Genomic DNA, 23,980 nt, shown 5'->3' on the forward strand with positions numbered 1-23,980 from the left:
CATCATAGGATTTGTATGCGTTAATAGTCTATTTATGTGTCTTCTGCTAGCGCTTTGTATTGTTTCATCAATAGTATCGATGTCAAGGTCGCGATGAATATCTGCGTTAGGTATGTACCAAGGTGCATTAGTTAAGGTCCTAAGTATTTATGAAAATAATGTTTCAATTCAATTGAGCAATGCTTTCTTTGACCAATTCTATATGGAAATGAATGCGTTTGCAAACGATGTTTTCGGCTATGAACAAATGTTGGAATCGAATGAAAAAGGAAAGAAACGCGAAATGATAAAAAAAATTCTTGGAAAATTTAAAATGAATGGTGCTTCATTGGAAAAATTCAAAGGTAATAAGAACATACACAAGATAAAGTTAGAATTCGAATTTTTAGATTTATTTTGTTTATTTCTCATTTTTTCAGAAGTACACCACACAACAACTCATTCCAACTCTGATTTTGAAATCCTGTTGGAATTGGTGATCGATAATTTTGTCACTATAATGGTCAATGGAAATTTGCGTGTATCAGACCCTGCATATTATTTACCATATCAACTTTTTATGGAACATATGGACCAAATGAACACAAAAAAATAATTTAGTTTTGTTTTGATTTTTTGCAACATTTTGGTTTTCAGTTAATACAATAAAAACAATACTGTTTTTTCGTGAACACAAAATTCTAAATTTATTACGTTGTTTGTTTAGAATTTTTTTAGAAAAAAAGTAAATTTTTTGGTTTTGAGGAAATTTGTTTATTGTTGCTATTTGTGAAAGCGTAGATATTTGTAAGTATTTGACTATAATCCTAAAAGTTAATGGAATACCACTATGACACATAGAAAACATTTTTTCAAAGGGGTGTTTTTCGAAAATTATAAAAAAAATTGTTTTAAAAAATTTTGAAGAAATAAAGTAAAATAAAAAAATTTCGAAAGCATGAAATTTTTTCAAAACCAAATTTTCCTCAAAAAGATAAAAGAAATTTCTTCGAAGAGGTGTTTTTCTAAAATTACAAAAAAAAAAATTTCAAAAATTTTAAACAAATAAAATAAAATAAAACTTTTTCAAGGGTATGAAATTTTGTCAAAACAAAATTTTCTGAAAACCAAACAAAATTAAAAAAAAAAAATGGTGTTTGCAAAGCATTTCATATTCCACTATTAATAGAGAATACATTTTTTCGAGGGGGTGTTTTTCAAAGCGGACAAAAATCTTTTTTAACAAATCAATTTAAACTTTTACAAAAGTATGAAATTTTTTCAAGAACAAAATTTTCTCAAAAACGTTAAATTAAAAAAAAAATTGTTTTTTCAAAATATTTAATTTTCAGCAATTAACTGAGAAGAAATAAGAAATTGATATTAGCAACATTGCATTGGCACTCGCTTCTTCCGGAATTGCGGCTACATTACTGGAAGGCGGTCGCACAGCACATTCTGCATTAAAGTTGCCTTTGAATATGCAGCTAAATGAAACACCAACATGCAATATTTCGAAAACTTCTGGAATGGCAAAAGTTCTTAAAGTATGTAAGCTCATCGTATGGGACGAGTGTACTATGGCACACAAGAAATCATTAGAAGCACTTGATAGAACTTTGAAAGATCTACGAGGAAGCCAAACAGTCTTTGGAGGTGCCATGATTTTATTGGCTGGAGATTTCAGGCAAACATTACCTGTGATCCCAAAATCTACGGCTGCAGATGAAATCAATGCATGTTTAAAATCATCGTATTTATCGAGACATGTAAACACGCTTACACTTACAACAAACGTACGTGTTCAACTACAGAACGATCCGTCAGCAGCTGAATTTTCACACCAATTACTGAAAATGGGAAATGACCCAATGTCTGTCGATCCAACAGGAATGATTACATTGCCTAACAATTTCTGCACTTTTGCACAGTCTAAAGAGGCATTGATACAGAGTGTATTTCCAAACATAGTTCAACACTACAAAAACAATGATTGGCTCAGCGAAAGAGCAATTTTAGCTGGGAAAAATAAGGACGTAAATGATATAAATGTAGCTATTTTGGATCAAATACCTGGTGACATAGTTGCATATAAGTAAGTCAATGGCCACTATTTACTGATCAAGATGATGTCGTAAATTATGCAACTGAATTCTTAAACTCACTCGATTTGCCAGGCCTACCACCTCATAATTTACGATTAAAAATTGGAGCACCGATTATTATGCTGCGCAACATTAATGTGCCACGACTTTGCAACGGTACCAGACTTTGAAAGGGAAGTACAAAGAAGGAGAAGACGTTTTGATACCCAGAATTCCACTGATTCCAACGGATTTACCATTCGATTTCAAACGTTTGCAGTTCCCTATTCACCTTGCCTTCGCTATGACAATTAATAGGCGCAAGGGCAGTCTCTACAAATGTGCGGCATTAATTTAGGTAACCCAATTTTTTCTCATGGACAATTGTATGCAGCTTGCTCACGAGTAGGCAAACCATCGTCATTATTCATTTACGCGAAAGATGGAAAAACCAAAAACGTTGTTTACCAAAAAGTGTTACAATAAAGTTCGAATGAAATTGTATCAAAGAATTTGCTTTGTTTCGTATTAATTTTATTCTCTTTCAGCAAATCATTGAATTTATCGCCTAGCGAAGTGGGCGAGGGTACGCTAGTATTTAATAAACGTTCGAGAGAGTGCTTCATTGCATAGAAAAAGTTACACCTGGAATCATAACAACAATTAAAAGCAAAAATGCTTAAAGTGATTTAACGAAAAAAATAAAATGCAATAAGAACTTAACTGAAATTGAGAGTTTAGTTGTACTAATACAACAACAATATATAACGAATAAAACTACGTTTGAGAGACTGAAAAATAAATTGAGAGTCTATAAAATAAAGCAAAAGGTTAACAATTTCACAAGAATATAAATGGTGGTTAAATTTTAAGGGCCGATGTTGAATGTGAACCACACCTAAACGTCAAGTTTTTTTTGCATTTCATTTGACATTTTTCAATTTCAGACTAACTCAATTTGAAAAATGAAAAGATACACAATCGAGCAACGCGTTTAAGTTGTTCAGGCTTATTATGAAAACGGGCGTTCAAATCAAAATGCATATCGCGCAATCATCTTCAGTGATGAGGCACATTTTTACCTCAGTGGATTCGTCAATAAACAGAATTGCCACATTTGGGCGAATGATAATCTAAGAGTGGTTTCCGAACAAATATATTAGTTTTAATGTTTGATGATTCACCAAATCTTTTAATTTAATTAATTTATTCTTTTGCGAAGCGTTAGTTCGCCCGCTTCTGATACCATGTAACACGATGTTAAAAGTCAATAAAACAAATAGTTTTAATGTTTGATGATTCACCAAATCTTTTATTTTTCGCTCTAAACGTTGTATACCGTCGCATGGTTAAGCTTAACTAACACTGTCCAATACATAATGCGTACATTTTAGATGTTGCCATTAGACGTGTGAACACGTCCTTAAGTTAATATACATTGAACGTAGGCAAATAGCATAACTTATTACAGTTATAATTATAATAATAAATCCTACAATGTCCTTATATGAAAAATATGGATGAAATAGAATGGAATTTAATCTCATTGGATTATTTGATCCTGTTTGATGCAGAGATAATAGGTGAATTAGTGTTATTGCTAATACAATAAATGGTAAAATAAAATTAAATGTAAAAAATCGTGTAGGGGCAGCATTATCTACTGCGAATCTTCCTCAAACTCATTGTATCATACTAAATCAATTCCTAGATAAGGAATTGCAGATAAGTAATAACTGTAGCTCCTCAGAATGATATTTGTCCTCGTGGTAAAACGTAACCAATGAATGCTGTTGCTATAACTAAAAATAGAATTAGTACTCCTACTAATCATGTGGGTGTAAATAAGTATGAGCCGTAATAAGTCCCTCGACCAATATGTAGATAAATACAAATGAAGAAAAATGATGCACCATTAGGATGTAAAACTTCAAGGGCCGATGTCGAATGTGAACCACACCTAAACGTCAAGGTTTTTTCTGCATTTCGTTTGACATTTTTCAATTTCAGACTAACTCAATTTGAACTATGGAAAGATATACAATCGGGCAATGCGCTAAAGTTATTCAGGCTTATTATGAAAACGGGAGTTCAAATCAAAATGGATATCGCGAACTTCGTGATTTTTTCGGTCAATTTAATCGTCCAAATGTGCGTACAATCGGCAAAATTGTGCAAAAGTTTGAGCAAACCGGGTCTGTAGAAGATGTGAAAACACCAGTGCATGCTCGTACAGCTCGTACTGCAGAAAATATTGCTGCTGTTCGCGATAGTGAGGTTGAAGAGCCGTCCACCTCAACTCGTCGTCGTGCCCAACAATTGTGCCTCTCATGCTCGTCGTTGATGAACATTGTGCATAAGGACTTGCATTTACACGCTTACAAGGTGCAATTGACTCAAGAACTAAAGCCTCTTGACCATTCCAAGCGTCGTCAATGGTCAGAATGGTGGCAGGAAATGGCAACAGTGAATGACCAATTTTCGAAGAAAATCGTCTTCAGTGATGAGGCACATTTTCACCTCAGTGGATTCGTCAATAAGCAGAATTGACGCATTTGGGCGAATGATAATCTAAGAGTGATTTCCGAAAAACCAATGTACCCACAAAGAGTGACTGTTTGGTGCGGTGTATGGGCCGACGGCATCATTGGGCCGTATTTTTTCCAAAATAAGGTCGGTCAGGCAGTTACTGTGAATAGTGTTCACTATCGTGAGATAATAACTAACTTTTTATGGCCCGAATTGGAAGATATGGATGTGGACGATATGTGGTTTCAACAGGACGGTGCCATTTGTCACACAGCTAACGAAGCAATGGCTCTTTTGCGCGAAAAATTTGATGGCCGAATATTCTCACGTCGCGGCGATGTCAATTGGCCGCCAAGATCATGTGATTTGACACCGTTGGACTTCTTTCTTTGGGGTTATTTAAAAGAAATGGTGTACATTGATAAGCCAGCAACAACTCAAGAGCTAAAGGATGAGATAATTCGGCACATTAAAGGCATAGAACCTCATTTATGCCCCAGCGTCATCGAAAATTTGGACCATCGGATGGAGGTGTTCCGTCGAGACCGCGGCGGCAATTTGGCGAATATTTTTTTTCATACGTAATTGAGCTATACAAATATTATCATAATAAAGAGAACTGATAATAATTTCTTAAAAAAATCGTATTTTATTCGAAATCAATACCGGCCCTTAAAACTTAACGAACAATTATTTTGACAGAGAAATTATACTTGCCTGCAAATTCTCCAGAGAAACTACAGGGTGGGCCAAATAATGTTAAGCACAAATACCTTTTTAATTTTTTGACATATTTATTTTTCTCTTTTTGTAGGTTATAATTGAATTGTTGGAAATTTATTATGGAACCACCAACAACGACTACAATACGTTATTGGTTTTACACAATTAGCCACAAAAATTGATTTTTTAACACGTTCACGCCGGCGCGTACCACCGGTGGCTCGCACAAGTCTGCTTCATGGGGCGGCGCGTACCACCGGTGGCTCGCACAAGATTGCTTCATGAGGCGCCGTGTACCAGCGGTGGCCCACACAAGATTGCTTCATGGGACGGCGTGTACCACCAATGGTACTTTTTTAGACGGTACCTATGAGATGAGAAGCCATAAACGACTACCCTTATGAAAAAATTTCGTTTTATATAACCTGCAATCGCTTCCGATAGAGCGAAAAGATGTAAACGTTGCCGTCTGTGGGCGAAGACCATGAATAACAGCGCCGGCGGGAACGTGTTAAATAATGTTTTGATATCGGATGAAGCGCATTTCCATTTAAATGGTTATGTCAACAAACAAAACTGTAGATTGTGGGGCTCTGAAAATCCAAGGGCAACACACCAACATCAGTTGCACCCATCTAAATGTACTGTTTGGTGCGGTGTTATGGCCACTAGAGTTATCGGTGCATATTTCTTCAAAAATGAGGATGAAACGCCGGAATCGATTTCAGGAGCTTCTTACAGAACATTGATTGAAAACTTTTTGCGGCCAATGGCGGAGCAGTATTCTAATTTGTAGTTTCAACAAGATGGAGCAACTGTGCATACTGCTAGGCAAACTATGGACCTGCTACGTGAATTTTTGGCGAACGTCTGATTTCCAAAAGTTCAGATTTCCCTTGGCCACCTCGTTTGCCAGATTTGACTGCGCCTGACTTCTTTTTATGGGGATATTTAAAAGACAAAGTGTATCTTAATAAACCAGAGACTATTAAACAGCTGAAGCAAAATATTCGAGTCGAAATACTGAGCCTTCAACCAGAAACATTATGTGGCGTAATGGAAAACGCGTTAAAAAGAGCCAATCTTTGTATCGAGAAAAATGGTGGACATTTGTCTGATGTAATATTTCATACATAATTTCCATACAATATCTTCAATGTATCAAAACAATTAACCAAAATAAATGATTATTGCAAAAGTTATTTGTGTTTAACATTAGTAGGTCTTATTTGGCCCACCCTGTAGTAACTTATTTTCTCATAGCTAAGAACTGATTGTGAGAATCTTATGTTTTGTATCTTTTCCAACGATCATATGTTTTATTTCGCTTTTTTTATTTCTGAATTGAACCAAATGTTGTCATAATCTCGCTTAATCATTGTTTTGATTGGAACATGAGCGTTAAATAGATTTGCTAAATTCTTCTGCAAATATTGCATTTGGTCGACGGTAGATATCATATTCTTTACAGGGTGCTAGTCAATTTCATTTACGTCATTGTGAAGCTTAACATAAGCTTAAAATGGACTTCAAAAAACATTTCAATGTCACTCACAAAAATCGCCACACCTCCTCCATCTCCTTGTCTATCATATCTGCAAATTTTGTTACCTTTGACAGTGATGATATTCACACAATATCAATTAGAGAATTCTCAAAGTAGTACTTAAACTTATCATTTTCGCAGACTCTGAGCATTGATATGACATATTTTTAGCCCGTAATATTTCGCAGTGACTTATATTATACAGGGTGGCTGATGAAAGCCGCTACCAAAAAAAAATTGAATAACTTTTTTTCTTTTTAAGTTATCTGTTCCATTTTTGTTTTAATTTGCAGATTGATCTTTAAAATTTATTAAAATGGATAACTGGGGCACGCAAACAAGAATTTGGATAGTCCGCCGCTATCACGCACTGGAGTCCGTAGTTTTGGTACAGAGAGAGTACAGGCGGATGTTTGGCGGCGATCCCCCGAGCAGATGGACCATAATGAGACTGGTGAATAATTTTGCTGAGCAAGGAACAGTCGCAAGAAGGCCTTATCATCGAAACCCCCCAGTTCGGACGGAGGAAATGATCGCTGCTGTAGCTGCAGCTATAGAAAGCAATCCAAGGGTTTCAACAAGAAGCTTATCTGCTCAACTTGGTGTCAGCCGACAGTCTTTGCAAACAATAATGCACAAAGATTTAGACTTATTTCCCTACAAAATTCAAATGGTTAACAAACTGAATGCAGCAGACTTGCCGATTCGCTTGGAATTTTGCCAGAAGATCCTGCAAATGGTGGAAGAAGACCATGTTAAACTGCCTTTTCATGTCTGATGAGGCCCATTTCGATTTAAACGGCAATGTGAACAAACAAAATTGTCGAATATGGAGTACTTCTAACCCACAGATACTCCACGAGACGGAATTGCATCCTCTTCGCGTGACAGTGTGGTGTGCGGTTTCTTCACGCTGTATTGTCGGGCCTTATTTTTTTGAAGAAAATGGTCACACCGTTACGGTTACTGGATACCGTTATTTGAAAATGCTGAAAGAATTTTTCTATCCAAAATTACGCCGAAAGAGAATTCCTTTCAACTCTGTGTGGTTTCAACAAGATGGGGCAACGTCTCACATAGCCCAGACTGTTATGACAGAATTGCGACGAAAATTTCCGAATAAACTGATTTCAAGAAACTCCGAATTTCGTTGGCCCCCCCAGGTCGCCTGACCTTACTGCACCTGACTTTTTCTTGTGGGGCTTATGTAAACAAGAAGTTTATAAAACAAAGCCAACAAATTTGGATGAACTAAAACAATCCATTCGGGCAACAATTGCGGCTATTCCTGTCGCAACTCTCAAAGCAGCAATGAACAACTTTTTACTAAGATGCCGCACTTGTGTCAACGAGCATGGGGGGCATTTAAATTCAATTATTTTTAAAACTAATAGGACTATGAATAAGTTCGTTTCGGTTTTACAACAGATGGCGTAACTTGATTATTATTCCATCGATCCACATTTCCAAACATTCATTGGAGAGCTACTGTCGTAAGGCACAAACGTCAGTATAAGTTTTTTATTTGAAGCGTAAACAACAATATTTTTACCACACTTGAAAATGTCGAATTTCGTGCCAAATAATGTGTTTTTGCGGGGAATTCTTCTTCATTATTTTAATATGAAGAAAAAAGCAGCCGAAAGTCATCGTATCTTGGTGGAAGTTTATGGTGAGCATGCTCTATCTGAGCGAACGTGCCAGAAGTGGTTTGCACGCTTTAAAAGTGGTGATTTTGGCTTGGAAGACGAAGAACGCGAGGGTGCGCCGCCAAAGTTCATGGATACCGAATTGGAGGAATTGCTCGATCAAGATCCGGCTCAAACGCAAGAAGAGGTTGCAAAAACTTTGGGAGTTGATCAATCAACCATTTCCAAACGTTTAAAAGCCATGGGAATGATCCGAAAGGTAGGCCATTGGGTGCCGTATGAATTGAAGCCAAGAGACGTTGAACGCCGTTTTATGGCATGCGAACAACTGCTTCAACGGCACAAAAGAAAGGGTTTTTTGCATCGAATTGTGACTGGCGATGAAAAGTGGGTCCATTACGACAATCCAAAACGTCGGGCAACGTATGGATACCCTGGCCATGCTTCAACATCGACGTCGGCGCAGAATATTCATGGCCTGAAGGTTATGCTGTGTATCTGGTGGGACCAGCTGGGTGTTGTGTATTATGAGCTACTGAAACCGAATGAAACGATTACGGGGGATGTCTACCGACGACAATTGATGCGTTTGAGCCGAGCACTGCGAGAAAAACGGCCGCAATACGCCGATAGACACGACAAAGTTATTTTGCAACATGACAATGCTCGGCCACATGTTGCACAAGTGGTCAAAACATACTTAGAAACGCTCAAATGGGATGTCCTACCCCACCCGCCGTATAGTCCAGACCTTGCGCCATCCGATTACTATCTCTTCCGATCGATGCAACATGGCCTGGCTGACCAGCACTTCCGTAATTACGATGAAGTCAAAAAATGGATCGATTCGTGGATTGCGGCAAAACCGACCGAATTTTTCACAAAGGGAATCCGTGAATTGCCAGAAAGATGGGAAAAAGTAGTAGTAAGCGATGGACAATATTTTGAATATTAAATTTGTAACCATTTTACGTCAATAAAGTTTCAAATTTCGAAAAAAAACCGCACGAACTTATTCATAGTCCTATTAGTTAAGCTACATTTAATAAAATTTAATGACCTTCAACTTGAAAAAAAAATAAATGAATTCCATACACTAAAAAAAGGTTATTTGAGTTTCTTAATGTAGCAAAATTCATCAGCCACCCTGTACTTTGACTATTCCCTCCAATGACAGACCCAGTCAAACTGGTCTTTTAAATGAAAAGTAAACGCAATAATAGATCTAAAAGTAATGTGAACACATTCAAAATCACATAACAAAAGAAATATCTACGATTTGAAAAGTAATAAATTTAATAAGAAAAATTACAGACATCAATCTACATATCACTGCGAAAAAAATTCTCTTCGTCGGTTCCCCCCAAGAATGATAGAAACAAGATTGCGCCCATCAGAGAGTGCGTGACGTTCCGTTTGCCAAGTTGTGCAGTGTAGCCAACCATTTGCTCTTCACAATAAATTTAGTGCTTTTTTATACCCAAAATGCGAACATTTTTAAGTTTGGTGTTTGTTTCTTTTTGTTTTTAATTTCAAGCTACCGAAACTGTAAGTTAAAAAACTGTATTATTAAATAAAAGAATGTTAAAAGAGGAGATTTTAGTGCTAATGCAAATTTGTTGATTCTTATAAAGCTTTATATTTTGAAAGTGCAAATTTAATTTTTTGCTCCTTTTAAGTTAATACAAGAATATTAAATGTCCTTTTCTCAACTCTTCTTAACACTGAAAACCTTTTTACACATTTTAAAAAACGTTTGAATTTACTGTAATCTTTTCGTCCGGTCCTCAAGCCTTAGTGCGACATAAGGCATCAAGAGGTAGACTCATTTTAAAAATAAGCAAAAAAGTACCAGAAAATACTGAAAAAACCATAACTACATTTTTACAAAAAGAGTACCTTATTTTGTTACATAACCTGAAATATAGCAAATAAGTCGTTTCCTTAACAAAAGAGTTTCTTTTAACAAAAAAACTCATTAATTAAATTGTACATATCCAAAACACATTTATTTGAAACAAACGCACATTTTTTTGTCACGCATACAAAGTTCTTTAAGTAATTCAATAAAAATTTGGTATTTTATTTTCTTTAAATGGGCATATTAGTGGGTTTTTATATAATATGAGCTAGGCAACAGTGCAATAGCGAGAGAGCGATTTGACTGCTGAAAGCAGAAGAACACCAGCAATCGCGAGCAATGCGACCATATGTTAAAAAAAGTAAAGCTAAATAAAACTGAGTGAATTATTGAACTAAAAAAAAATTGAAAAAACAAAAATGCTAAATCAAGTTACGAAAATGGTAATCTGGCCATACTGGTGCTAAAACCACGTAACTCATTGTCAAATTCGCTGAGAGCAAAGTAACGGTACCACGATAGACGCCATCTCATTTTTCTTCCCACCATGGGTTCCGCCCATGATTCAATCATAAAAGGTGTGCTCAGTAAGCAGCTTTCTCATTCTGTCTTGACAAATCGGCTCCCTTAGCAAGACACTGGGTTGCTAGCTTTAGAAATTTTGAGTAAAAGTGGAGGAAAAGTAAAATTTGTAGAAAAAACATTTCATTTTCAAAATGGTTTGCTTACGAGCAACAAGTCGCTAAAGAGTGTTCATCGGTATGTTCAGGACTAGGATAGTATGATATTAAATACATACCGTTTAAGTCAGAACATAATAGAGTAATTGATGCAATCCGAGATCGGAATTGGTGATTTAGACGGAATTCATATTTTGCAAAGACTAGCATTTCCCAAAGAGTTACAACAGGGAGAATAATTGGATAGTCCCGACGCGATCGGTAACATTGCATACTTCATTTATATCTTTTTAACAAAATAGTTGCATTTTGGCGAAGCTGCGCAACTTCGCGATCGGTTTTAAATTTAATAAATAATTCACAAAATAAAATCTTGGATTAGGTGAAATAATTTCTTGTTTTAATATTAGACTTGGCAATTTCCGCTAATAACTATTTGTACCATTTTTTACATTCAAATATTAATTAAAATTTATTTTTTAAACCGTTCGCAGTTTGTTTACATTTAAGTAAGAAAATACTTTTTTACTACCATTTTTACCAAAAAGGATTTAATTTGTTCCACTTTATTCACCTTCTTAAATACAACCTTTTGTAAGGGAGCGTCAAAAATCGAATGTCACTAGTGAGCAAACCTTTAATAACACTGGATCACAAATTTCAACTTTTTTTCTGCACCAGAGACGCCGTTATGAAATTCCTATGTAAAATCACCGTCTGATTCCGAAAATCAAGGTTATTTTTTATTCTATGGTAACGTTTTCGAGATATTTACGAATTACCGTTATTTCAAAAAAAAAAAAAATTCGGCCCACTTAATCATATATATCTCGAAAACGAATTGAGGGATTCCAAAACCGTTTAAAGCTTTTAAAAGGTAATAAAATTTGCTATAAACTGTGTGTAAAACACTTTTTGCTAGGCCCTGCAGATTCAAAGATAACGAACTATCATTACGGATTTTTTAAATTTTTTTTGTAAAAATATAAAAAAATTTGTACTTTGAGAGAAAGGATCTTTAAAACTTCTTATTTTTTCGTATATTTTTTGTTTTCACTCTAAGCTCTGTTTTATTACAAAAAAAATAAACTTTGATTCAATAAAATCGATGAACTAATACAAAAGTTACAAATATTCAAGTAAATATATCCATTTAATACTTAAGTACCCTACTGGTAATATGTGTTAGTATTCGCATGTCAGTTAGTCACATGTAGATTTTGGAAGGGTTATTAGATACAAAAAATTGTTAGTGTCGTTATCTCAAACACAGATACATTTCAAGCAAGTTCATATGTTTAAGGCAGGTAGTGTTTTCTATGTATAACTAGGGAACCTTTTTGTATAGGTAGGCTTGCATTTTTAGCTGAATTATACTTACATAGGTATAAATAATAGTACATGTGCCTCGTTCCTTCATAATTTCTGCAAGGATCGCCGGATACTGTTCACTTTATAATTACAGTTTATAATCCGTCATTTACTTAAAAATATAATATGAATAAAAGGGCGTGAGAGTTTGAGTGTAAAAATGATCCAGATATGTTTTGTTTCATCTGCGGGGAATTTATCGTTAAAAGGATGCGACGTGTGTTTTCAAATCCTTTGAAATTTGCATACCATAAGTGTTATGGATTTGAGCCTAGAAACAATGAAAAACCATGGACACCGAATACTGTGTGCACCACATCTCGAGTCGAATTGATATTTTCGGCAATCGGAACCAAAAGGTACATCGTAAAAATTAGGAGTTTTCTCTCTTTTAATGCATATCTGACTAATTTCTTAAACTATCTATTTAGGCGACATATGAAATTTATTACACCAATGGAGTGGACGGAACCAACTTGCCATTCAACGGACTGCTATATTTGTACTACAAAAGTATTTGGGGTTGGAAAGTCAAGAAAAGTAACCTATGCGAGCGTATCTACAGTGTCATTACCAGAACTAAATTCAACGGAAGCTACATTGCCAGAATCAAATTTAACTTTAGTTCCGGCTCCAGTTTCATTTGTCAAGGCTTTGGACAAAGAAGACGAAGCTTTTCATTATTTGAAAACAATCTTTCCACAGATTTCAGAAGCAAAAATAAAGGAAGGGATTTTTGTGGGGCCGCAAATAAAGAAAATAATGGCCAATACCCATTTCAAAGAACTATTGTCACCAGTGGAGGCAGCGGCGTTTGACTCTTTTGAAAAGGTCGTTACTTCTTTTTTAGGCAAACACAAAAGTCCTAACTTCGAGCTGATAGTGAACGATTTAATCAAAAACTATGCGGAAATGGGTAAATAAAAAACACATATAAGACCGTTTTCTCAGTTAACTTTAAAACTAAACAAAAAATTTGAAAGCAGAATATATAGCCCTTAATCTGAATTTATTGCCCTGCTCCGAACAAACAAGAACGACCAAAATTTGTTCTGAATTGGAAGATTAATCCAGCCTAAGAAAATTATATGCTAATGTGTCACTTATGTATTTATCTAATTCCCTTTTTAATTTTCTTTCAGGAGTAGATATGTCTTTAAAAATTCATTTTCTGCACTCCCATTTAAATTTTTTCCCGCAAAATCTTGGCGACGAAAGTGACAAGCATGGCGAAAGGTTTCACCAGCAAATGAAAATGATTGAAAGTCGGTATCAAGGATTCTAGGATGTCGCTATGATGGGTGACTACTGTTGGTTTCTCATAAGAGAAACCGATCCTTATATAAATAAACGTCAAAACAAGACATATAACTTTTTCAATTATAAAATAAGATCATAGAGTTAAGACAGAATCATATGTACATATGCTATTATTTGTAGGGAACTTAAGTTTTACTATATGGATATATTTACTTGAATGCTTGTAACTTTTGTACTAGTACATCGATTTTGTTGAATCAAAGTTTATTTTTTTTTGTAATAAAACAGAGCTTAGAGTGAAAACAAAAAATATACGTAAAAATAAGAAGTTTTAAAGATCCTTTCTCTCAAAGTACAAATTTTTTTATATTTTTACAAAAAAAATTTAAAAAATCCGTTATGATAGTTCGTTATCTTTGAATCTGCAGGGCCTAGCAAAAAGTGTTTTACACACAGTTTATAGCAAATTTTCTTACCTTTTAAAACCATTAAACGGTTTTGGAATCCCTCAATTCGTTTTCGAGATATATATGATTAAGTGGGCCGAATTTTTTTTTTTTTTGAAATAACGGTAATTCGTAAATATCTCGAAAACGTTACCATAGAATAAAAAATAACCTTGATTTTCGGAATCAGACGGTGATTTTACATAGGAATTTCATAACGGCGTCTCTGGTGCATTTTGGCTGTAAACCAGTGTAATTGAATCATGGGTTCCGCCTAAGTTTCTCAGTGTTTGCATAGATAGCAGTGTCACGGCATAGATGACTAGATGTGAAACTCTTTTTCTCGTGAGAGCGCTGAAAAATGTGCATTTTTTATAACATTTTCCAATATTGCCACACCGGTAGAAACATGAATTGGGTATATTTGAACCAAAGGTCTCGAATTTTTAGTTTCCACACCACCATTGAGGTTAGTATTTAGTGTGCGGTTGCCCAATAGCCTTATATCACTCGTAAACACCTACATATACTAAAAATAAGCACACTCCGTATGAAATATGTACATAAATAAGCAAAAAATTTAAAAATTTATATGTAAATGAAATTGTTTAAAACTGAAATACAAAAGTAATTTAATAATAATACAGTAATGAACGCGAAAAACATAAGTTATAATTAAAAACATGACTTATTGCGATTTTTTAATATAACACAGAAATTGGGTAACAAAAAAAAATTCTCAAATAACGAACAGAATAAGTTAAAGCAGATTACCTTTAATTTTTGTAAAATATCTCAAACACAAACTCAGTTCCCTTTCCTACGCTTTTCAACCATAGAATATTTACGTATATACAAATTTACATAAACCAACACACAGTTTTCAATAAAATTGCATTATGTACATAAGACTAATTAAAAGTAGAAGTCGAAAAGGATATAACGAGCTTTGGATTCTACAAACTCACTTAAATTCAAATTATTACATTTCAATTGAATTAATTTTAAGACAAATAATTATAAACATTTTAACACGTCATTTCTCCATTAAGCAAAAGCGAACTGTTTTCGTCTGTTATTTTTGGCGCGTTTCTTCTGGCAGTCTGCCATTTCGCCTATCAGCTGCTCAAAATCCCATAATGTGTGAGTGCTGCCAAGTTTTTAAACGTCCTCATGGGCGCGCTCTCTCTCAAAATGAATAAGTTTCACATCTAGTTATCTATGGTCACGGTTGCTACAATCAGTTTTTATTTTCTACCAGTTTTTGGCCTAAAATGTACCAAATTAGAAAGAAATGTACCGACCAAATTATTATACCTCTTATTCACTTTTTATAATATCATAAAAGTGAAATATATATTGTATATGTACATGAATTAGTTAAATAAATTTTATTTGAATAAACTTTTTTAAGTATTTCACTCATTACAATTAACTTTTGTGCCTCAACTCAAAACAAAAACTTTACATACATTCATTTGTATTTTCTATGACATAGTAATAAAATACGAATTGGCATCATTTTGTTTCATTTTACGAAAACCTCATATTCCACATTTGTATTATTTTAAAAATCATATTTAGCTGACCAAACACTGTGGTCCTGGTTTTTTTTTTATTTAGTTCTTTCGCAAGCATTATATTGTTTAGCATATACATTTCAAGTTTATTTCTAAGTTTAGTTTTAACAAGGTTGAGATAAAAAAAACTTTCTTTCCGAATTCTGAAATGTTTGTACAATTCTGGAAATCTAGTTTTGCGAGCTTTAATTACTTCCATTGAGTTAAAATGGTATCAGGATCGGTACACGATGGGAAAATTCATTTAGTAACGGCTAAATTGAATTAATATCTTCCCTTCCAAATTCAAATCGTTTTTGGATTTACTTCACAAGTTTTGTATAAAATTTTCAGATATTTCACTTTATGCTAAGCCTTTACGCACTGGTAAATTTATTCGCCAGCCATAGTGATCGCAAAAAACTGTCAGCCTTAGAACCAATAAATATTTCGTCGATGGGTAAATACCCTATTTCATTACTAACTTTAAAATCCTTCAAAGTATTATCAAATCTTACGCAACTATATTTCATATAATTACTTAGTATTAATTTAGACGGCCACCGTAGCCGAATGAGTTGGAGCGTGATTACCATGCAGAGTTCACAGAGAGAACGTAGGTTCGAATCTCGGTGAAACACCAAAATTAAGAAAAATATTTTTCTAATAGCGGTCGCCCCTCGGCAGGCAATGGCAAACCTCCGAGTGTATATCTGCCATGAAAAAGCTCGTCATAAAAAATATCTGCAGTTCGGAGTCGGCTTGAAACTTTAGGTCCCTGCATTTGTGGAACAACATCACTTGTGAAAATCACGTATAATTTAATTTCAGGATCTAACTTTAAATTTGCAAGCTCAATAGACTCAACGCCATTCACTTCTAATGAACAAGAAAGAAAGTAGAGCTGTAAGGCGTCCCACAGCTCATTAACGCGCGAAATAACGTTTTCTAAGGCTAAACAACGTGTTCAAGATACGTTAAATAAAATGCAAAGACTGGCACGTGCACTTTATAAAAAATAATTTAGTTTCCATTTCAAATTTGACTTTTAACCCATTAAGGTCACCAGCCATAGTGATCGCACCATCGGTAGCCAGCCCGACTAAATTACACAAGGAAATTCCCTTGTTTAGTAAAAACTCCTTAATACATTTATATATTTTTTCTGAGTCACTCGTACATACCCTATTAAAGTTAATAAGCGGCCTATAATTGTATACACCGCAGAATTAAAATACCTTACTACACTTACCAGACTTGTTTTGTTAGACAAATCTGTAGTTTCATCTACAATTAAAGAATACTTTTTATCCTTAATACAACTACAATAGTATGCATTGTTTTAACTCCCAAAAATTTAGCAATATTTGATGCTTTTGTTCTTGCACATTTCAACTGTCTGCCATTTCAGAATCTGTGCAACAAACGGATGGCAAGTCCGGTAAATAATCCATTATTGCTGGTCAATACGTACATGATTGTCTTTAAAAAATGAAGAAACACTAAGCTGATTTTTCTTTGTCTGCATATTTTGCTTGTGCAAATCGTTGGCAGCATGTCCATTTAAACAACTTAAATTATTGGTAATTTTTCGCTCACAAACTTATTGTACAGCATTGCCACTAATGTCTTTCAACCACTTCAACTTATGAAGCCACTCTTCCTTGAATTTAGTTAAGGAATAATTTCATTCACAAATAATAAATAAAAATAGTTAAGTACATTCTAAGTATAATCATGTAGGGCTGAACAAATCCAAACATATATTAAAATATTAAAAGATAAGCATATGTATTTTAAGAATAACAAAATATAAACATATGTATTTTAGGAATAACAAAAGATACACATATTTTAAGGGAGGGGTCTAGGGTTTGAGCATTTTTTTTAATGAATTTTTGAGACTTTGCTTTAGAGATATGAATAGTGAAAATGTATTTAAACTTTTTGTACATTATAAAGCATCATTTCAACAATATTGTACTAAATTTTTGTAAGAAAATATCGGGAAATAAGCCGGTGAGGTAACTTTTCCGAAAACGCCTTTTCCAAAAGGTGATTTGCGGTGACTATCGTATCTAGTTGTAGAATCCCCTGAAATAAAAAAAAAAGAATTATTTGGTTAAATTATCACCAAAACCTCCCCCCCACTGGCTCCGATTTTTTTTTTTCATTTTTACGTTGCCAGCGCGTTTTTGAAGCAAAAAGTGCGATTTTCACTGATTTTTTCGCTGTATAAGTGGAAACCGCCCTTAATGTAAAACAAAGAAGTGAAAAATCTCTCAGTGGGGGGGAGGTATTTTATATATAGAAGTTGTATACCAAATTTGAAAAGGATCGGTTAAATATTGTTGACGTTCTAATAGTCACGGACTTTGAAAAAGTGGTTTCGAGAAAAACGTAACGCTCCGCTCCAAACGCTCGCAGCTGTCGCAGAGGAGTGGGGACAAAAACGTCTATAACTCCAAAAGTTTTGCTCCGATTGAGCTGAAATTTTGGGACAATATTTTTGAGATGATTTACTATAAGAAAAAGCTATTTCCAAAAAATCGATTTTTTGAAAGTCAAACCCTAGACCCCTCCCTTAAGAAAACCAAAAGATTACACCATATGTACCGACCATCAATCGCTTACTTACGCCATATTGGATAAGAATCCGAATCATAAACCAAAGAAATGGAAAAAATTATTATCGAAATTTATGGAGCAAAAGTCGTGTATAAACCAGGCGCACAGAATGTTGTAGCTGACGCCTTGTCACGAGAAATAATTAATACATCTTCTATAGGTACTGTGCACTCATCTGATAGTTCATACAACGACATAATCGAGGCAGTATGCCAACCGCTAAATGTCTACGGTATCCAAATAGAATTGATACCAAACACACAAAAGAAGGAGACACCAAAATAACAACCATAACTAACAGGAAATATATTCTAACTAGAACCGACGATGCATATTTATTTGACGAATTCACATTTTTATTCTACGTAACTAATTGACAAAAAATTACCACTTCATACGAACAAATATTTAATAAGAACTAAATATCCCATCATAAATAATCATTGTAAACTATTTAAATTCACGCCACTTAAAACTAAGCATGTACAAATTTTCACCGATCAGGAAATTGCCCTTTGCAACAATATTTACACTAGAGTGAATAACTGTAAAAATTATTTAGGCAAGAACAAGGAACAAACATTAATTCGGTATAAATCGGGACGATTTAATTTAGGAAGGGGAGAGTTAAGGAATGATTTCATTGACAAATCTATAATATAAAAATGAATCGCAAAATATGTTGGTAAGCGCATAATTCAACAACGCATGGACCAATCTTAACAATTCTTTTTATTTATTTAAATGTTCCTTGAAGTCCAAGGATGGTTTGTACGGCGAAAAAAATTCGAATAATTTCCGGGAAAACCCTAAAACAGCCTTTTTTTCCCATTCAAATATTGCGCGTTCGTGTGTGTGTGTGTGTGTGTTCGCGTTGCAGGATCTATCGCGTTCACACAAAAGTGATAATATTCTTTCTTTTGTTTTAGTTTCAGAACGATTTAAGGAATGATTTCATTCACAAATCTATAATATAAACATAAATCGCAAAATGTGTTGGTAAGCGCATAACTCAACAACGCATGGACCAATCTTAACAATTTTTTTTTAAATGTTCCACGAAGTCCAAGGATGGTTTTTACGGCGAGAAAAATTCGAATAATTTACAGGAAACCCCTAAAACAGCCCTTTTATTTTTCCCATACAAATATTGCGCGTTCATGTGTGTATGTGTGTTTGCGTTGGAGGATCTGATGCGTTTACACAAAAGTGATAATATCGTGAACCCTACCAATTTGAAAAGTCAAGTAAGAGCTATAGATTTGATTGGCCTCGCAATATTCTTTCTTTTGTTTTAGTTTCAGAACGAGTTAAGGAATGATTTCATTCACAAATAATACATAGAAATAGTTCAGTAAATTCTAAGAATAATCACGCAGAGCTGAACAAATCTAAACATATTTTAAGAATACCAAAAGATAACATATGTATTTGAAGAAGAACAAGAGACAAACATATGTTAAGAATAACAAAAGACAAACATTATTAATTAATATAGCAAACCCATGTTTCTCACATGGTCAATTGCATGTTGCCTGTTCCTGTTGGAAAACCATCAGATTTATTTGTATATTCACCAAGTAATCAAACAAAAAACATTGTATATCATAAAGCACTACAATAAAAACAAAACAGATTTTTGTTAATAATTATGATTCACTTGATTTACAATAAAGCGATTACTGAAAACAATTATATACGTTTTATTTCCTTATGTTAATAATAATAATAATGAATAATTAATTATCTCCATGTTTTGTCATTCAAGCACCCACTTTATAAATATTTATCACCTTTAGGTTCCCGCTAACCCTGTAGTTTATTTTTCAATCAGGTTTGAACCTTAAGTTCCCCTCTTAGTTTGAAGCCCTCTGGCAAACATCCCAGTCGGGGTTTTAGTGGGTCCCAAAAGGGTGGCCAAAGTTCGTGGAAGCGAAGATACTTAGGTCACCCGAGCTGAACAGAACCGTCACCATGATGATAGGGCGGTGTGTGAGCGTCAGCAGAGTAAAAACGACTTAAGGCCACATTAAAAATCTATTTGACAGAACAAAGCTGTCGGGTCCGCTAGTAATAAATAAAAATAATTACGTATATTCTAAGTATAATCATGCAGGGCTGAACAAATCCAAACATATTTTAAGAATACCAAAAGATTAACATATGTATTTTAAGAGTAACAAAAGACAAACATATTTTAAGAAAAACAAAAGTTAGACATATTTTTTTTAAGAATACCACGAGATAAACATGTTTTTCCTAAACAGCAAACAAATAAAGTAATATACATACAAGTCGTGTACCTAAAACAGTAAGATGAGGTATAAGTATAAATATGACTGTCAAATATGTTGGCAGTCAGTCCAGTATTAACATAGTGTTAAGAACTACCCTAAAATTAAATTCAAAACAATAAATTTTTATATTTTTCCAAAGCCAAGCAAGTCCTTAATTATCTGCAGTGAGCGGACCAAAAAATAGTCATCCTTGTCGCAGTAGGAAAAGAAGTAAAAATACAGTGAACAAAGAAATAAAAAAATTAATAATAGAAAAACTATTCGTGTTTCTTCCATTAAAAAAATAAAAACAGTGATCTAACTCTCATAGAAAGAAGCAGATGAGAAAAACTTTCGAGAAACGTAATAAACTTAATACACGAAGAAATTTGGACATCATTGACGTTATGGAACACATCAACATGAACACCATGATTCAGTAGATGGCCAATTTGCAAATAATGCTTCAGAGTATCCAAGCAGAATATGCATCATTAAGAGCCCGGTTAGATGATATCCAAGGTAACCCAGCAATGATTCCACAAGCAGCAGAACGATTGGAACCAGTCAACATAACTTATACTAATGCAATCGATGTCAACCTGGACGTTTTTAAAGCACTACCGGTATTTGACGGCAACATTTCCAAATACCGCGTATGGAGGGAATTAGTAATCATAGAAATTCCAACAGATCCGCTCTATCAATTATAGATACTAAAATACAAGGTGCAGGACCTGACGCGTTGACCAACCATCACAATATTTAATTTTGATGCAATCAGGAATAGATTGGACTATACCTTTGCTGATCAACGACCTTTATATGTGTTCAGGACGAGATTAAGAGATTCACACAAGGTAAACACAATTTAAGTGAGTTCCATGACAATGTGAATAGAGCCCTGACGCTAATCACGTCAAAAATATAAATGTCTGGTCATAACCAAGAAGTGACCAAAGTAATGACTGATGAGGCAACACAAGAAGCGGTAAGAGTGTATAAGGATGGAATAAATAACTCATACATTCGTTCCACCCTATACGGAAATCCTATAAGGGACTTAGAGCATGCATTTGCAGTAGCCCGTACCATAGAGCACGATGACGAACATCGAAAGTTACGTCTAGGCTATACACAACAGAACATTTATCCAACTAACAATAAACACTACTATGAGAAACAACATCACCAGAGACGTCCCATGTATCAGCAGAAATACAACTATAACCAGCCGCCATCACAATTACCAAAAACAGAACTCATGGACACAACGTCTGGAAACACAACATCCATGCCACCAACTCAGCATCAAAACATCTACCACGACGTGAATAGAAACAATAAAAATTGGAAAAGACCACGAGGTAACAGTGGCCAGTTCACCAATCAATACCAACAACAAAAACTCATGGGGAAGAACAACTTAACATGCGAAGAAGACAAATCTAGCACAACTGTAGAGACAGGTAGACAAAATCATTTAGTATTTACCTAAGTATTTAAACTAATAATCGGGTTGCCTAGTATAGTAATGAATTATGGGAAAGTAAATTATAATGTTTTAGTAGATGCATGTGTAACCCATAACTATGCTAAGAAAACTTTAAGATTTAATATAACCAAAAAATTAAAACCATTACAAGGTAATTCTATAATTAATACGAAACAATAGCTTGAATGTTTATGAATTAATATTTCGATTTTTTTGAGGTAGATGAGATAAATGGATTTGATATAATACTAGGATGGAACGGAATAAACCAATTGAACGCGGCTATAAGTTTGAACAAGATGATATTGGGGGTGTTAAGAAAGTTGGAAATTAGTGAAAAAAATTATGCAAATTACACTATAGGGATAGACACGTATAGAACAGAAATCGATAGGTTAATGAAGGACAATAATGTCATAGGGCCGACACGGACAGATACAAAGGATCCTATATGTACCAAACAATATACAAGTAATACCATAAAAATGACGTAGAATTCGTAAATAAGGAAATTGACAAATTATTGAAAGAAGGAATAATACAAAAAAGCTACAGCCCATACAATTCACCCTTGTTAACCGTACATAATAAAGGTATAGATGAGAGCGGAAAACCCAAAAGACGTATGGTTATAGATTTTAAGAAAATAAACAAACATGCCGCCGGTGCGCGACTCCCATTCGCAATTCAGAGAGAGAACGTCGGTTCGAATCTTGGTGAAACACCAAAATTAAGAAAAACATTTTTCTAATAGCGGTCGCCCCTCGGCAGGCAATGGCAAACCTCCGAGTGTATTTCTGCCATGAAAAAGCTGCTCATAAAAATATCTGCCGTTCGGAGTCGGCTTAAAACTGTAGGTCCCTCCATTTGTGGAACAATATCAAGACGCGCACACCACAAATAGGAGGGGGAGCTCGGCCAAACACCCAAAAAGGGTGTACGCGCCAATTATTTATATACCAATAAGGGCGGGTAGATGTCGAAATGGAATAAAACAAGCTGTGTGTGAGTTATTGACACAACTATTTTTTTATTTCAAAGGCGCTTATATGCCATTAAGTGTGGAATATGACATCAATCAAATGCCCGCCTCGGCTTCTTACGGTGAAACGGATCCGAGTGGTCCAATTTTCAATGACTCTTCCGCATAGATCCGGCTGAATTTGAGCGATGGTCTGTGTTATGTTCACCTTTAGAGCATCGGTCGATTGTGGTTTATTTGCATAGACCTGAGACTTCAAGAAACCTCACAGGAAAAAGTCTAGAGGGGTCAAATTGCAAGACCTTGGTGGCCAATTCACATCACCCCTGCGAGAGATAACCTTACCCTCAAATCGTTCTTGCATAATGTCAATCGCGGCGTTTGCTGTGCGGCATGTAGCGCCGTCCTGCTGGAACCATATGTCGTCTAGGTCCATATGGTTCAATATGGGCCATAAGAAATTGGTTATCATCGTTGTGTAGCGCTCGCTGTTGACGGTGACCGCCTCACCAACGTCGTTTTCAAAAACGTATGGACCAATTACGCCGCCGGCCCAAAATCAACACCAAACGGTACCTTTTTGAGGATGCATTATCACCTGGTGAACTTTGTGTGGATTGGTATCGTCCCATACACGGCAATTTTGTTTGTTAACACAGCCATTCATCCAAAAATGCGCCTCGTCACTAAAGATGATTTTTCGCCCAAAACTGGAACAAACGGCGTTGTCTATGGTCATCAACTTTCAGCTCCTGGGTCAGTTGGATCTTGTACGGGTGTAGTCCCGACGCAAAATTCGCCAAGTTGAAGTCTGCGTAGAATCTCTCTTGCCAACAAGTGCTACTTTGGACTAAGTAGGCAACTGAGCAGTAAAGTCCTCTCTCGACGAACAAAACTAACACTCTACAAGAC

General features: G+C 34.9%; 1 pseudogene; it reads right to left on the bottom strand.

The window, feature by feature from the left end:
• Positions 1–3,466: 3,466 nt before the first annotated feature.
• On the bottom strand, positions 3,467–18,512 carry LOC128869736 (cytochrome b-like; annotated as a pseudogene).
• Between the last annotated feature and the right edge of the window lie 5,468 nt (positions 18,513–23,980).

The sequence above is a fragment of the Anastrepha ludens genome, chromosome X (genome assembly GCF_028408465.1).
Source record: "Anastrepha ludens isolate Willacy chromosome X, idAnaLude1.1, whole genome shotgun sequence".
Taxonomy (NCBI): Eukaryota; Metazoa; Arthropoda; class Insecta; order Diptera; family Tephritidae; genus Anastrepha; species Anastrepha ludens.